At 37.6% G+C, this 13,456-nt stretch overlaps 1 protein-coding gene across 1 annotated transcript in view; it reads left to right on the top strand.

Annotated features, from left to right (window-relative positions):
* The window catches only part of LOC150090042 (muscle calcium channel subunit alpha-1-like), a 1,145,904-nt gene that overhangs the window by 314,441 nt on the left and 818,007 nt on the right, over positions 1–13,456 (top strand). The window lies entirely within an intron of this gene.

Raw genomic sequence — 13,456 nt, forward strand, 5'->3', positions numbered from 1 at the left:
GTGGTGTCTGCTAAATATGTACCCACGATAAGACCTTTTTCATAGTCTGATAGACCATGCATTTTCCCCATTCTGTTTTCAGATTACTGCAGTTTGTCACAGTTTTTGTCTTTTCGAGATTGATATCTAAGCCAGCAGGTGCACTTTCCTTCCTTAATTTATCTAACATTTCTTGCAGTTCCTCTGTTCCTTCTGAGAACAAAACAATATCATTGGCAAATCTTAGATGACTTAGTTTCTTTCCCAAGATATTAATTCCTCTGCTTTCCCAGTTTAGGTTTCTGAAAATATACTCCAGTGTAGCTGTAAATAGTTTTGGTGAGTTTTGGTCGCCTTGTTTAACTGCTCTCTAAATCTGGAATTTCCCTCCTAATCTATCCAATTTTCCAATTTTATTTGTGCTGAGCTATTCTTATAGATTTGTAGTATGTTGATGTATTCTGTTGGTATACCCTGTTGATGTAGGGCCTTAAAGAGTATTCTGTGGTTCATTGAGTCAAAAGCTTCAGTGTAATCAGTAAAGGCCAGGGAAAGTATCTTGTTGTATTCCTGTTACTTCTCTATTATTTGATTTAAAGCGTGTAGGTGATCAGTCACTGAAAAACCTTTTCTGAATCCAGCTTGTTCCACTGGTTGGTTTTCGTCCAACAAATGGGAAATCTATTTTTGAATTATTTTAATAAATAATTTGTAATTTTGGGAAATCAGGCTGATAGGATGGTAATTGGCAACATCTGATTTACTTCCATTCTTGTGAAGTATTATGTGAGACATTACCACTGTGTTGGTAAGATAATTGTTTGCAGTATTTTATTATAAAGCAGGTTTAAATATGGAAGTATTTCTTTGTATTTAAATTTTGTCATTTCCACTCTAATTCCATCTGGATCTTTTATTGTTTTTCCAATTCTTTAGTGAATGCTGTATTTTCATCTCTGTTATTGGTAGAACTTCAGTAACTTTTGTTTCTTTTGTCTGATAATTTTTTTGCATATCAACCTTCCCACTGAAAGTCTTGTCACTGTACAGTTTCTTTTAAAATATTGTAGCAATTTCAATAACTGCATTTCTTCCTGTTTGAGCAATACCATTGTCATTTCTTAAGCATTGAATCTATTTTTTGCCTGGTGCTGCACCTCAATGCATTGTTTTCAAGCGCCTCTCTTATCCTTTCGGCATTTCTTCTGCGTATGAAGTTCCTTATAGTTCTTTTGGTTAATTTGTCTATTTCAATATACAGTCAGTCCTCGTATAGCACGATGGTTGTGTTCCTAGAAACCCTCGTGCAATATAAACAACAGGCACTAGGGGAAAAATAGGGTTAGGTGCCGACCACTCAAGATTGAACACATTTGTAACCAAAACATTACCAAACACAAATAAATAATTGTAATAAAATACGTCGTATTTTATTACGTAATAAAATATTGCTAATGCTTTTGCTTCTATCGTAAGCAAACTTGTTTTTTGTTTGATTTTCTATCCAAACAGATGACAGCCGTTCCATTTCTTCCAATTCTGTGTCTTGACCTAATGGATTTTAATTACACTTCGAGTTGTTCCTGCAATGAAAGTTGTTTTTATTTTCTCTGCATTCTTTCTAATTCTCGGTGTTGCCTCATTTAGGCCTGTAGCACGTGCAATATCACATGGTCTTTCATTTTGCTCAAAGCATTTCACAATTTCATATTTTTCTCTATTGACAGACTGGCCATAAGCCTTACTGCGGAAACCCAGGTGGGCCGGAGGCCGGTGTGATTTGGTCTAGGGTGAGGCCACTAAAAATTTTCCCCGGGTAAGAATTTTTGACCCAGTCCGCCTCTGTTTATCGATATTGCTTTTCTTTTTCTCTCTGAATCTGTAGTGTCTTCACCAGGACGCTTCCTTTTCACACATTTTAAGTATTTTACTAATTTTTAGGGAATAAAGCACAATTACAAAATGAGGAGGCACGCTTAATACACATAAACAAAGCTGCGTGCATGTAGCAATTGAATGAACAACACCGTAAAGGCAGAGAGACACACTGTTAACACCTCACTAGCTCACATTTTACTAAAGCACATTTCTGGGGATTACTACTATTAAACAATAAAAACAATTTCCAGTTACGTTTCTGCTAGAAGAATCTGTTATAAAATGGTAGTAAACTCGATGGAGTTGCATTTGCGATAATACCGATAGCTGGAATTGTGTGGGTTATTATGGTGAAATGTGTTTCCCTTCACTGATATAAAAAACATAAATACATTTTTAGAATCTTCTCTTCATTCCTATCGTGTTGCGTTCACAGTTGGGTTGATTCTGCGTGCGACTGTCATTTCTTGTAAACACAAAGGCGAATTGTGCATAAGCGAATTCAGTTCGTGTTATATGCAACATCGTTCCCCTATATTTAAATTGTGTACGATCGAATTCATGTAGTGTAAACACGTGTTATACGAGGACTGACTGTACTCTATTTTCTGTCTTGCACTCACAAATCTGTTTGTCTTGAAGATCTTGATGATACAAAGGTTGGCAGGGTTGTCAAGGACACTACTGACACTACACTGCTGCAACAGGATCTGGAAAGGTTGAGCAGATGGGCTGAGAGGTGGCAAATGAAGTTTAACATTGACAAATGTAAAGTACTACACATGGGAAACAGCAACCCCAGGGCAACGTATCAACTCTGTGGTACTACACTGACAGTGGTAGAGAATGAAAGGGACTTGGGGGTGATTGTGCAGGCAGATATGAAGTTCTCTGAGCAGTGCAGACGGGCTGCAAAAGTAGCTCATGGAGTATTGTCAATGATATACAGGAATTTTTCCAGCAGGGGTAAGGAGGTGATTATTCCAGTGTACAAGGCAATGGTCAGGCCACACCTAGAGTACTGTATACAGGTCTGGAGGCCTCATTTCAAGAAGGATGTAGAGCTGCTGGAACGAGTACAGAGAAGGGCAACAAGATTAGTGAATGGAACAAAGGGGTGCTCTTACGAGGAAAGGCTTAAGTTTTGCAAATTACAGTGTCTGGAGACTAGGCACCAGCGAGGTGATCTGATAGAGGTGTATAAAGCCTTGAATGGTTTAAGCATGCTCAATGCTGATGGGATTCTTCCTCTAGCTCAGAAAAATCACCTGAGAGGGCATAAATTCAAATTGAGGAAAGACAGATGTAGATAGACGTGCGGAAATTTGCCTTTAGCCAGCGGGTGGTTGGTTGGTGGAACAGACTGCCATCCCTTGTGGTGGAGGTTGATAGCCTAAATAAGTTTAAGGCTCAGCTGGACAGGTATTTTGAACGAACAGAGGGGTGAAGTGGAAGTGGGTTTTTTTTTTTGGCTGATGCTGCATAAGCTTGCTTTCTTGCATCAAATGCCTCTACTAATGCTAATGCTAATCTCTCTTTTCTTGATCATATATCTAATATCTTATGGTAATATTATTTGACCTTTTAAATTTTCCTGAAGCTTGCACTTCTGTCTCATCCACCTTGTCACACAGCTCTTGGACTCCAAGATCACCCAAAGAGGAAAGTGGGGTGAATCTGTTACTCAGCACTAGAAGGTAGTCTCCTTGGTTCTCACTAAGATGGATGGAGACTTCCTCCCCACATATCCAGCTGATGGATGGAGACTTCCTTCTGATATATCCAGCTGATGGATGGAGACTTCCTCCCCACATATCCAGCTGATGGATGGAGACTTCCTCCCCACATAGGTATTTATCCAGCTGACCTTTGAATCTACCTAAGATGTCAGGCTAAATGAAAACTTCCTGCAATCCAGTCTGAATGTCTTCCCCCTTAACTTGAATTAATACCCTTAGTTCAAACATTTTAATGTTGCCTAACATGCGAATTATGTGAAAGTTTTATTCATTTATTTTACTTTCTCCTCTCAAAGCCTTATATGCCTCAATTAGGTTCCTACAGGGTGATTAGTTAGCAAACTCTGTACCCCACATATTTGAAGTCTTTCCTCATATGGAAACTCAGTTTTTTTTTTTTTTTTTTTTTTTAAGTATGGTCTCCATACTTAAAAACACAGTATTTCAATCAAAAGTGGTCTAACAATTGCCATGTATGGAGTCACCACCAGTGACTACTTTCTCTTGCACTTTATTCCTTCAGTGATTACACTCTGCTCTGAATCCACAAGAACTGACTGCACCATTTGAGTTAGTTGATGGACCTACCAACCATTTTATTTTCTTCAAGGGCATCAAATGCTCTTGCCTTTTTTTGATAAAAAAAAATGTAGATTAGAATTTAGCAAAGAAAATCTTGAGATAGTTGCTTATATGAGTTATCAGATAATTTTCTATTGCTTTATTAAGAATGTTCTCTAAAGATTAGAGCAGTGATTAAGTCTAATGGATCACCTTTTTTAAATATAGGCTTGATCTTAATTGTAATTATGGATGTTGGGTATATGCCAGTCTTATCTTTGAAATAAGGTCAGCTAAAAGGAGAGAAAAGGTGTGTTTGTTGCTCTTTGCTCTTAATGTCTAGTACTTTATTAATATCAAATACAGAAATTCCATCAATCCCAATGGATTTTTTTTATTTTTTTTTATTTTTGAGGCGTTATATTAATATTCTAAAGCAAATGGTCCAAAATAACATGAGTTTATTACTGAATCTGAGTTTTAAAATTTTAATTTGTTGAGTAAAAATTACCATATTTGGTTAGATCAGTAACGGTTGAATATGAGAACTTCTGTATTTAACCTGTTCAGGAAAGGACTGGTTAATTACAGAAATTCAGAGTGATTGGCTTAGCTCTTTTATTTATAAGATTTTAAAATATTTGAAGTTTTTCTTCCTGTGAAAACTATTATTGAAAATAACCATAATTAAATTCTTTTGTTCGTTGAGTAAGCATTCCCCTCATTTGGGAAGAATTCATGGAATTATAGTCAGTGTTTTTAAACTTATGTCTTGAATCAATAAAAATCCTAAGGGTTAAAGTCTCAAGCAATGAAAATGTTAGAATAATGTACAAATTAATACATAGCTAAACTCTTTGAGGCAAAAGGAGCGAATCATGGCACCCATCCTCCACTGTAATGCATCACCCAATGTAATTGGTGCACTGAAACGATTGTAATTCATCCCAGTTTAATGCATCATTAAAGAACATCTCAGATTGTGAATTCCTTCTCTAAGGGGCAAGTGTCACTTCCCATTAGAGAAGTCTTTTATTATCTATTCTGAGTTGAGTACCGCCATCCAGACTTTTTTTTTTTTTATGTAAACCTCAAACACGAGAGGTGTTAGAACCTATACCACTTAGTACAGTGCTTGGGTTGGAGGTTGAGAAGACGAAAGAAGATATTTGTTGACATTGGACTTGAACTTCTGTAGACTGTAATTTTCAGGAAATACATATGAAGGAAGATTGTTACAGAAAACGGCAGTTGAATGAATAAACGAGGAAGATGAAAAGTTGGTTCTGTAAGTTTGAAGTTGGACAGTAAATGGATGTTGGCTGGTGGCGGCACGTGTTCGGACTGTTTTGAAAGAGAGAGCAGGAATTATAGAAGCTAATTCAGAAGAACAGTGCCCATGGAAGTATCTGTAGAAGAGGCATGCAGCAGAAACAGTACGTCTGTGAGACAGCGAGTGCAGAGACTCTGTTAGAGATGTCATTAATTAACCTAACTGCCCTCTTCTGAATGGAATCAAGAAGCCTGAGAGAGGTTTTGGGGGCAGCACCCCAGATGTGGGAACAATATTCCATGGCAGGGCGGATTTGCGATTTATACAGAGTGAGCAGCTGTTTGGAAGAAAAGTAATGCCAAGAGCGAAAGAGAAAACCAAGTTTTTTGGATGCAGAAGAAGCAATATTTGTAATGTGCTTGTGCCAAGAAAGATTAGAAGTCAGGGTAATCCCCAAAAGAGATATATCATTTTGCCTAGAAATCAGAGTGTCACCAAAGATAAGCATAGGAGCAGAAGAATCCTTTTTGCGAGATATAAGACAAGACTGAGTTTTAGAAGGATTGAAATCAACTAAGTTGTCTTTGCCCCATTGGAGAATTACTGAAGATCGGCATTTAAGGAATTGGAAGCAGATTTTCGAGAAGCTGAAGCTGATTGAGCAGGACAAGGTTTTTCAAAATGGAAAGTGGAATGCAATGTGCTATCATCGGCAAAACTATGGATAGGATTTCCAGTCAATGGAAGGTCATTAATATACAAGAAGAAAAGAGTGGGGGAAAGAACTGAACCTTGGGGGACACCAGCATTAGTGGAGAAGTTAGAAGACAGAGAGCCTTCTATCATCACCCTCAATGAGCGATCAGAGAGAAAACTGGATAACCAATTACTAAAAACAGTTGACAAACCATAAGATGAAAGCTTGTTTAGAAGACCTTTATGCCAAACACGATCGAAAGCTTTTGAGATGTCAAGAGCAACTACTTGTGTTTCACCGAACCTTTCCATTGAATTAGTCCATAAATGGGTAACATAAGCCAAAATATCACCAGTGGATCGACACTGACGGAAGGTTTCTAGGTAGTTTAAAATTTGGCGGTTAATTGATTTCTCCATTACTGTAATGGGATGTAATGGGAGTAATTGCAATGGGATGATAATTGGATAGGAGGGATTTGTCACCCTTTTTAGGAACTGGCTGGATATGAGCAAATTTCCAAGCAGAAGGAAAAACACCTTTGGGATAAGAAAATGAAAAAAGGCGGCAAAGAATAGGAGTAAGTTCAGGAGCACAGGTTTTGAGAACAAGTGGAGAATCACCATCGGGACCTGGAGCTTTCTTAGCATCAAGATTCGTCAAAATCCTTCTGACATCCTTTTGATGGAAGACCACAGGAGGCATTGAATGGAGTGTGTTGGGAATAGTGGGAGGTGTTTTACCAAGATTGTTAATGCACGAGTTGAAAGAAAAATGGGATGCTAGCAGGTCAGGTTTATACCATTTCATCGATAGTTTCCTTTTGTTAGTGGATGGGTAGGCACCCAAAGTCCAGAAGCTGACAACCTAATTGTGACTTATTTCCACAATATGTGAGAGATGCCAAAAGGTGTAAATTTAAAATTATGGTAGCCAAGGGCTAAATCATTGAGCTATAAAACTTTTTCAGTAATGTATAAGTTAGTGATTTGCATCAGGTTACTACATGGCTAAAGTAGTAGTAATAGTGGCATGTGATGGAAGAAAGCAAGTGTATGAGCTTATGCAGCACCAGCCCAAAAAAAAAAAAAAAATCACACCATTCCCTCCAAATGCCTGTCCAGTTCCTCCTTAAATTTATTCAACCTATCAACTTCCACAGCGACAGATGGAAGTTTGTTCTAGCAGTTAACCCCACCTGCTGGCTAAAGGCAAATTTCTGCACATCTATTCTACATCTGTCCTTCCTTAATTTGAATTTATGCCCCCTAAGGTTTGTAATCTGAACAAGTGGAAGGATCCCATCAGAATTCAGCGTGCTCAACCCATTCAAGGCCTTATACACCTCAATCAGATCACCACGCAGGTGCTTAGTCTCCAGCCACTGCAATTTGCAGAACTTAAGTCTCTCTTGGTAAGAGGATCCCTTCATTCCCCTCACCAATCTTGTTGCCCTTCTCTGTACACGCTCAAGTAAATCTACATCCTTCCTAAAATGAGGCCTCCAGACCTGTATGCAGTGCTCAAGGCATGGCCTGACCATTGCCTTATACAAGAGGATGATCACTTCCTTATCCCTCCTGGAAAAATTTCTGTATATCATTGACAAGACACCATGAGCTACTCTTACAGACTGTCTGCACTGCTCAGAAAACTTCATATCTGACTGCACAATTACTCGCAGGTCTTTTTCTCATTTTCTACCACCTTAAGTGTAGTACTCTGGGGTTACTTCTACCCATATGCAGTACTTTGCATTTGTCAAGGTTAAACTTCAGTTGCCACTTCTTAGCCCATCTGCCCAAATTATCTAGATCCTGTTGCAGTAGCACACTGCCATTGCTGTCATTAACAACCCTGCCAACCTTTGTATCATCTGCAAACTTCGACATTAAGCCTGATATACCTTCATCAATATCATCGATAAATATACAAAACAACAGTGGACCCAGCACCGAACCCTGTGGGGCTCCACTAATAACATTAATCCACAAAGAGCAGCACCCATTGATTACCACCCTCTGTCTTCTCCCACTTAACCATCCTTTTATCCATTGTAGCAACTTACACTTAATACCATTCTGCTCCAATTTGTACAATAGTCTTCCATGCGCAACAGTGTCAAAAGCTTTCCTGAAATCCAAATATATGATATCAAAATTATTTTTTTGCATCCAGTTCCTTTGTAAACACATCATAATAACCAATCAAATTTGTCAGACAAGACTTTCTCTTAACAAACCCATGCTGTGTCTGTATTGCTGCAGTCTTGTCTAGATGATCCTGCAATGCATCTTTATTATTATTATTATTAGCCATATGGTACAAGGAAGCCTGAGGCTTATGCTGCACCAGCCAAAAAAAATTTGAGTTACCCTGTGTGTGTGTGTGTGCGCGCGTGTGTGAGAGAGAGATAGAGACAGAAGTAGAAGGAAATCACCAAGAAAGAGAAGAATGATGATATCCAGCTGAGTACCCTGGGAGTGACTCCATAATTTTACCTGGAACAGAAGTTAAACTAACTGGTCTGTAATTAGTCTTGTCACCCTTCGATCCCCCCCTTTGTGAATTGGGGATATATTTGCACATCTCCAGTCCGTGGGAACCTTCCCTGAGTCCAAGGATGCTCTCATAATTATGGCTAAGGGTTTGCTTAGTTGCTTTGCTGCCTCCTTTAATATAACTGGATAGATCCCATCCACCCCAGGTGCTTTTCTTATGTTTAACTTCAACAATTTCTCCTCCACTTTGCTCTCAGTTATTACAAAATCATTAAGTATCCTGCTGCAATTTGATAACCTTCTGCCATTTTCAAACCTTAATAATTCTTCATGTGTGAATGTAGATGCAAAATACTCATTCAGTTTGTTTGCTATCTGAGCAGGATCATCAATAGTCGAACCATCGATGTCAAGTGGACCAATCAGATTCATCCCCTTCCTTTTAGATTTTATATAAGTAAAGAAATCCTTTCTGTTTTTCTTAGCATCTTTTGCCAAGGATTTCTCGTAATCTGCCTTCGCCTGCCTAACCTCCTTTGTGACCTGATTAGACTAGCTTATATCTGCCATAGGCTTCTGAGTCGCTTGATAATTTATATGCATCCCATGCATTTTTCTTCTCTGTTACGAGTCTCATTAGTTCATTTGATAACCATTTAGGCATAAACCTTGAACAATATTTCTTAATAGGTATGAAACTTTTAGTAGCATCCACGATTAATTCCTTGAATGCTTCCCACTTAGAATTTATTGTTGGTAACATTGTCAGTTGATCCCACTGTACAGAATTTAAAAACTGTCGGAGACCATTGTACTCACCTTTACGGAAGCAAAAACCATTTTCTTTACCCCTGATGATAATTAAATCTTTATGTAAATCCCACATTAGTACACTGTGTTCACTCCCACCTAGTGGTTCCTTTATCTGCAAATTCTTAATACATGAATGATCACTTCTGATAACCAGATCAAGAGTATTACCCTCTCTGGTTGCCTCTCGAACATGCTGCTGCAGAAAAAAATCATCCAATAAATCCACAAAAGTCTGACTAGTGTGTGAGTGACCAACCCACAAGTTCCAGTCAATATCTGGGAAGTTAAAATCCCCCATCTATAAGACATTCCGATTTACTAGCCCACTCTATTTCTCTGTACAATTGTTCATTGTACTCATTCGAGTCATTAGGCCTATAACACACTCCTACCCTTATTTTTGCTTTCGCAGTGCTTATGTCACACCAAACTGACTCAACAGTGTACTGTTCATCTATATCAACTGGGTGCACTTCTTTTGATTTTGTTTTTCTTAATTAACAGCATAACACCTCCTCCCTTTCTATCCTGTCTCTCCTTTCTGTACACATTGTACTCCCCAAATTCCAGTTTAAGTGTTTGAACCAAACATAGTTTCCATGTAACAGTAGACCTTTCTATTGGAAAAGTGTCACTGAGATATAAGAGTAGGTCAACCTATTTGAAGGCATTCATAATATGATCTGAGATGGTAGCATTAGCATTAGTTGAGGCATGTGATGCAAGAAAGCAAGTTTATATAGTATCAGCCAAAAAAAAAAAAAGAAAAAAGAAAAACACCTTTCCCATTTCACTCATCCACTAACTCCAAATGTTCTTTAATATTGCTTTACATGCAAATTATGTTTGCTTCAAAAATTTTAGCTTCATACTAATTTTGTGCATATCACTAATTTTTATACTAGTCTAAAATCTTCATAGCTTTTGAAGCCTTAGCTCTTAAATACTATGAGTTTTAAATTTACACCTTTAGCATGGCTTATATTGTTGAAATAAGTCACAACTGGGTTGTCGCTTTTGTACTTTAGCTGCCTAATCATCAACTAATGAAGGGGCAGCTATCTCTGAAATGGTAGTGTCATCTGAATGATGGCTCTAAACTGAGTAACAACAGCATTGGCACATTATCCTATAGGCAAAAAAGACATCTACCTAGGGTCTTAATCAAAGTGGGGGTGCCCAAAATCACTATTTAAAAAACTCATTGCTGTTTTTTACTAATATTTTTAAGTGATTTTTATTGGAAACTGAACTTTCTACCTGCCAAGGACAATGAATTTTACTTTGAAGATTAATCTGAAAATTATGTTTTTTTTCAAAAATCGTTTTATCAATTTTGATGAAATTTTATATTGAGTTAATTGAAAAAATAAAGACCGCTTTCTATGTAACTGGTACTGCTGGCACCCTTATGCTTAAGACAGTAAAATAGCAGGGAGAAGGTACCCACGATCTTATCAACCAGTCTCTAGTGAAAGTCCAAGCAGAACTGAGGTGAGTGGAATAATTCCGCAGTTTTTGATTTTAATGAGTGTAATAAACCTAAATGAATGAGTGTAAGAAGCATAAAAAACGAGTGCAAGAACTTAAAATATTGAGTGACAGAAGAACACAGAACACTGTGAGCTGAACTAAATTCAGCTCTCAGTGTTCTGTCACTCAACATTTAATGTTGATGGGGGCCCCCCTTTTCTTTAGATGGGACTGCCAAATTCCATTTTGCCTTGGGCCCGATGAAGGTGTAACATGCCACAGAACAACAGACTTCTTTATGAGGGAAGTGTCACTTACTTGAGGTATATATAAATTTACATTTATTACAACTCATTGTAATGAATGAATTTTTACCGCATAAGGCGTTCTTTAGTGATACTTTGCTTGCAGACGGTTTGCTTCAAACATTTTAATTATGTACTAAGGTGATGCAGAGCATATGGTGTTATTAAATAACTTATACGTTAGTTAATAATAATTTGAAGAAATGTGTGTATATAGGTATTTATGTCAGCAATACAAATATCTTCTTGAGCCTTAAGAATTGGTAAGGACATTTGCTATTAATGCTTTTGTGAGTATGTGTGCAGAAGTAAGTATTTTGTGTGGGGGCTCTTGTAAGTGCATACATAGATCAAAAATTTCAAGGTCGTTTCAGGTACATTTCAGATTTGTCTGCTTATTTTCATCTACAAATAGTCTTCATTTTTCCAGTACATGTTACCATCTCTTATCTGTGTCCTTAATTATAGTCTGCATTACTGCTATTGGCTGTTGTCAGATTTTGGCTGATAAAGAGAAATTGAGAGGAAAGAGGAATTTCTTCAATTTCTAGGCACAAAGGCTCATAAACGTGAATTAAGAAAAGTGAATTATAATTGCTTCGAAAAAAAAAAAAATTTTTTTTTTTAAAAACTTTTTTGACAATATTTTATTCTAATTCTGGCAGTCAAGTCAATATAAGAAGTTAACATGTAAAAGCATTGATGGATATAAAATGAGAGTTTTTATTTTTACAAAACTTCAAAATTTCATGAAGAAACTTGCTACACAGAGTCCACCCAAATTGGAACTCAGTTTATTTAGGAAACAGCCCTGAACATCTGTAATTAGGTAAAAGGTAAAAATTAGGTAAAAGGACAGTTCTGTTTTGTTCAGTTGTAGCTCCACTATTTAAAACAGTTATAAATTGAGATTATGAGCTATTTTGAGATAATTTTGAATTGCCAGTCACATGATCTGAGCAGGAAATAACATCCCTAAGAACTACTTGGTTTTGTTAAGTTACTCCATAAATGACATTTTCAGAGCAGTATATGTATGTTACATAACTGGCTGCAATAGCAATAGGCTGCAATAATTGCAATATATTATTATGCAATAACTGGCTATCCCCAAGTACTAAGCAATTCAATACTCAGGTGATTTTCTAGTACAAGCGCTATTTTTAATGAACATAAGCCCCATTTTACAGCATTACTGCCACCTGTTATTAATTTGTTGCTATCTTACTTTTCTGTTTGTTAAATCAATGATTAGCACTGCTTCTGCCTCCATGTGGTGGTTCCAGTAACCTGAGTGGAAAAACTTCATCCCTTAAGGCAAAAGAATGAAGCATTGTATGTGATAGCCCCACCCTCCACTTTTAACCTAGGCACTCATATACCAATAAATGAAACTGACCATGACTTGTCACATTCAAAAAGTCTGTGTACAGTGAACTGGAATGCCTGGCATTTCCTGTTTTTCCTCCTCACCTCATCACACAAATCTGTGAGTACTGTCCCCATTCCTTATACAAAATGTTTATAAAATGAAGTAGGCTCACCAAAAATAGAACACTCAGATCTAATGAATAATTTATTGAAACTGCAAGCTATCAGAATTTAGAATTTTGGTAGCCGAGTGGGCAGGAGCGGGAGTGCAGTAGCACACGCTCTTTGAGTAGACCGGGGGTTCAAGCCCCTGACTGCTGAATACGGTCGATCTGCCAACCCGCACTGGACCAGCGTGGCAGATTATGGTCCATTTCCCTCAGCATGAAAAGTTGAGGAGGCTTCCATCCTGCAGTGGGTTGATAATGGCTGCACTTTACTTTTTTTTTACTATAGTTATCTCACATCTAATTCATCTCTCTCTCTCTCTCTCTCTCTCTCTCTCTCTCTCTCTCTCTCTCTCTCTCTCTCTCTCTCTCTCTCTCTCTCTCACACACACACACACACACACACACACACACACTTTATTGCAGAGTGAGATATGGCAAAACAAACTGGTCCAGAAGTTTGCAAGATCAAAAAGTCATCCCAGCTTGGCAAGTAATGAACAAAAAATATGGTGGGCTTCTTAACATTTGAATATCATCCATGCATTTGACACACACACACACACCAATCTTACTTTGCAAGATAAGAGTAACATAATTCTTTGCTGTACATACCCAACTCTATCAGATGCTACATGTTTAAAATATTTTGACACTCTAAAATGGGCTGTCCATGCTAGCCAGGTGGCTAAAGTGCCT

Source organism: Mastigoproctus giganteus, chromosome 2 (assembly GCF_048544385.1).
Source record: "Mastigoproctus giganteus isolate SK-2022 chromosome 2, ASM4854438v1, whole genome shotgun sequence".
In the NCBI taxonomy this organism is placed as follows: domain Eukaryota; kingdom Metazoa; phylum Arthropoda; class Arachnida; order Uropygi; family Thelyphonidae; genus Mastigoproctus; species Mastigoproctus giganteus.